The sequence below is a fragment of the Pinus tabuliformis genome, chromosome 6 (assembly GCF_031772625.1).
Source record: "Pinus tabuliformis cultivar Carrire ecotype Pingquan chromosome 6, CPIR1, whole genome shotgun sequence".
Classification (NCBI taxonomy): Eukaryota; Viridiplantae; Streptophyta; class Pinopsida; order Pinales; family Pinaceae; genus Pinus; species Pinus tabuliformis.
In genome coordinates this window covers 608,931,039-608,935,621 of record NC_142292.1, presented here as the reverse complement: position 1 = coordinate 608,935,621, position 4,583 = coordinate 608,931,039, and the positions used below count along the sequence as shown (strand labels likewise).

The 4,583-nt window shown below is 41.3% G+C and overlaps 1 pseudogene; it reads left to right on the top strand.

Annotated features, from left to right (window-relative positions):
* The first annotated feature begins 3,721 nt into the window (after positions 1-3,721).
* On the top strand, positions 3,722-4,285 carry LOC149260040 (large ribosomal subunit protein uL4 pseudogene; annotated as a pseudogene).
* The last annotated feature ends 298 nt before the right edge of the window (positions 4,286-4,583 follow it).

Here is a 4,583-nt window from a genome sequence, read left to right as displayed (position 1 = left end):
GATTTTTCTTTTATGCTTGGTTGAAGAAGAGATCCATAAATTGATGTATGAGTTCCATAATTATGTCTGTGGGGGCCATTATAGTTGGAGAGATACAACCCATAAAATTCTCAAAGCAAGTTTCTATTGGCCCAAGTTGTTTGGTGAGGTACATGCATATGTTCGGGCCTATGAGAAGTGCCAAATGTTTGTTAAAAGGCAGAAATTAGCACCTTTTCCTTTAATCCATGTTTTTGTTGAAGAACCTTTTAGACAATGGAGTTTAGACTTCATTGCGTAGATACACCCACTCTCTAGTGGTCAACACAAGTGGATTCTTATGACCATCGATTACTTCACTAAGTGGGTGGAAGGAATCCCAACTAGGAATGCAACCAATGTCGTGGTTATCAAATTCATGGAGGAGACTGTCCTTGCCAGGTTCGGTTTCCCAAGTAAGATTATCACTAATAATGCTCAAGTTTTTAAATCGGCCAAATTTATGAGCTTATACCAGAATTATAACATCATTTTGGGCCACTCCACTAGCTACTATCTACATGGAAATGGATTGGGTGAATCATCAAATAAAACCTTGGCAAGGATTCTTAAGAAAACAATATCATAAAATTAGAAAAACTAGGATTCACAACTGAAGTGTTTTGTATGGGTTAATAGAGTTATTACCAAGAGGTCAAATGGGAAATCTCCTTTTGAATTAGTATATGGAAAAGCTACAGTTTTCCTTATACAACTAGCAATTCTAGTGGCCAAAATTCTACGGGATGTGGATGAAGAGCCAAATTCTCTAACCAAGAGGATCAATCAACTAGTAGAACTTTGAGAAATAAGGGGGGAGGTGACTCAAAATATGATTCACTATTAGGAAAAGATGAAGGCTCTATTGGACAGAAAGGAAGAAGGCAGAACCTTATAACCAAGGGATTTGGTGCTTAGGTCAAATGTCAGACGAGAAGATAAAGGAAAGCATGGAAAGTTCAATCCCTTATGGTTTGAGCCTTTCAAGATCGTTGAGGGAATGGGGAAAAATACTTTCTTGCTAGAAAATTGGATGGTGAAGTGTTTGAGATGCCTGTGAACAAGAGATTTCTCAAGCTTTACTTCCAACACTAAAGAGGCCCATTTTCACCTAATGTACATACCTGTGAGCCATTGTATATACTAGTAATGCTTTAATTTTTTTATGTTTCTATTTTTTTTATATACTTGAATAAAATGACTCCATTACCAATGGATAAAAGGCTGCTAGTCTGTAGGTTCTCCACAACTTGCCAACAAGGCACTATCCCCAATTGGAGCCAATGTTGTCACCTATTACACCTTTTTTGCAATTGTGTTAAATGATGTCAAATGGTGGCCAAGATGGGCGAGCTGGAGTGAAAAACACTAAGGAGGAGGCCAAAACCAAAAGCCTAAGTTTCAAAGCCAAAAGGGAGAACCCGAGTGCAAAAAGGTAAAAGAGGAGTGTCAAAATTCAAGACCCAATCACATCGGAGCCCGATATCAGGAAGGTGGGAAGGAAGTCATATCAGAGGATATTTTATTGGAGGTTGGTGACATTGGAACCCTTTTAAAATATCTTTTCGAAAAACCTTTGATGAAGAGGAGCTCCGATTTGAGCTGGCACTCGGTCACAAAGCATTCCAAAGGACCAAGGGGAGTAGAAAAAGGCAGGACCTCGGAGCATTTTCCATTGGAACATTGGAGTTTCAAAACTTCTTAATAAATACATCTCTTTGAAAAGCACCAAAATCATGAAGTAAGAGGAAGTGCTAAGGAAATCTTTGAAAATACAAAGACCTTAGGGACCCTTTTTCTCTCCTCCAAAGAAGACGCCTGGAAGATGGTGATTGGTCCCAAAAAGTAGACATGGTTGATGACATCATCATTACATGGTGGCATGGGGGACACGTGGCAGTCAATTTTGGCATTTTAAGGGCTTAAAGGGGGGAATCTGGGTAAAAACTATCACTGCCAAGGAGGCACCACGTGGAGATGAGGACAACATCATGATGTGACTTTAGAGGTATACATTTCAGAGGAAGAGGCCATTGTAACTCTATTTTAATTTTCATTTGAAAAATCTTCCGATGAGAGAGGCTTCAATATATGTTGGCACTTGGTCATGAAAACTCAAAAGAACCAAGGGCACAAAACTAGGGGCCGAGCAACGAGATCTATGAGCTCATTAGAAGTGGGATTCATTGTAACTCCAAGGTTAATTCTGAATTTGAAAGCTTCTGATGAGAGGGGCTTCAATATTTATTAACACCCGGTCATGGAAAACTAAAAGAACCAAGGGTGCTAAGCTAGTCAGAGCACTTGCGTGCTAAGAGGGAATATCAGAGGCTGAAAGCATCGAAACTCTTTCGTAAAATGTTCTAATGAATAGGGCTTCGATATATGCTGGCACTTGGTCATAAAGGCCTAAAAGAACCAAGGGCTAAGACCAAGGCCAAGCACCCAAGAATTATAAATAATTTAGGAGGAAAAGGCCACCGGAAATTTTATTGGAAGAATCTCTAATGGAAGGAGCTCCTAAATCATGTGCAGTTGGTCACAACAGATCCAGAGAACCAAAGGCATAGAGTTGGGGCCGAACACCAAGAGATATGAGATCAAAGGAAGTGTGAAATATTGTAACCTCAATGTTAATTCATAAATTAGAAACTTCTAATGAAGAGGGATTTCAATGCATACTTGCACACAGTCATGAGAGATCCACAAAACCTAGAGCCAAAGGAATATTTAGCACCTAAGTGCTATCGGCCATATCGAGGATGTGAAACATCACAACTCCTCATAAATTCTAATTTAGAAAAGTTTCAATGGTGAAGGGGCTTTGATATGTGGTGTTGCTTGGTCATGAAAATCCAAAGGGCCAAGGGTGAAGCACGAATTATAAAGGGAGATAGGGTACCAACAAGAGCCCAAAGGCTTTTGTACCCAAGTGCTGAGCTTGAGGTCACGACACCTGATCTTATGGGATACATAGGAACAGGGCCTATGGAAAAAGAGCTTGGCGGCATCAGAACTTTATGATTTTGGAAGGTTATTTCAAAAGAAGTTACAAGGATAGAAGGCTCTGATATTTCATCCCCTATGATTTAAGCCTTTAGTCACAGGTAGTGGTCCCATAGTTGAGAAGTGATAAAAGAGCTTAAGCAGGAGGAGCTTAGGGTGACCAAAGTTCTGTGTTTTCGTAACAATCTTTTATAAGAGTTACAAGGTATATTGGGTTCTAATAAGTATGGCCTAGAGTGTGTGCAGATGGATGAATCGACAACTATGTTATAAAGTACGACTGAGGCCACCACATTTGATCGCTTCCAGCTCTAGAAAGTGGGGAATTCAAATAGTTAAGGGGGAAAGAGATAGGCACATCAGTCAATAAATGTAGAGGAACAATATGGCAAAGACATGGCCTGATTAGAGACGAATACAAGAATCATCATGTAGATATTTTCTATGGCCATAATGTAGTATTCCCATGTTTGTTACAGGGAAAATTTTGAGAACCACCCTAAATTTATATGTATAGTAAATGGGCTAATCCCCATGATACATAGGAAAAATGGGAGGCGATTTTATCAATAATATAATATGTATATATAACTTTTTTTGCGAATCTCTCATAGATAATATTATCTTGTATAGTGATGGAGAATCTTTCACTGAATTATAAAATCTTGTAAGATCTTGGCAAATCTTTTACTGAATGATGGTGGGGAATCCGGTGGAGAGAGCATCAATGGCGGCCACTGCAGCAGCTCGTCCTCAGGTATCAGTGCTAAATGTTGAAAGTGAAGGTGCAGAAGGGGGCAGCGATGTCGTTCCCTTTCCGGACGTGATGGAAGCCAGCATCAGGGCCGGTCATCAGACTTCCGCAGAGTTATGGAGAACGAGACGGGCGGTTTCCCGAATCCCCCGTGTTGCTAGAGACAGAACGCACAGAGCTGGCCAGGGAGCTTTCCGCAACATGTGTCGTGGCGGATGGATGCTCGCTCCCACGAAAATCTGGCGAAAATGGCACCAGAAAAGACATGCAGTGGTTTCTGCCCTAGCAACCTCTGCGATCCCCGCCCTTGTCATGGCTCGAGATCACAGGATCGTGTCCGTCCCCGAGCTGCCGCTGGTTCTCAGCGAAGGCGTTGAAGGGGTTGAGAAAACCCCAGCTGCTCTGAAGGCTTTAGCGGAAAGGCATATAAACCCTAGATCCACCATCGATCGGCCAGATCTGGAGATCAATCTAGTAAATCGGGGCTTGGATAAGGTTGATCCGTAAGATCCAAAGCAGATCTTTATCAGATCAATAGAAGGTAGACATTGTTGTGTGCAGATCTGGGAAGGAATGAATGTTTTGGAGTTAAAAAAGGAGATCCAAATCAAACTGGGAACTCCAGTGACATACCAAAATCTGTTATTTTCAGGACTCTGCATGCAGGACCAGCACACACTTCAACACTATGGAGTTGTTAAAGATTCAACCATCATCCTCAATCTGAGACTGCGAGGTGGGTGCAAAGGAACCAGTTCAAAAACCACAGGTTCCTTCCGAGATGCAGTCAAAGGAAAGGAACCAT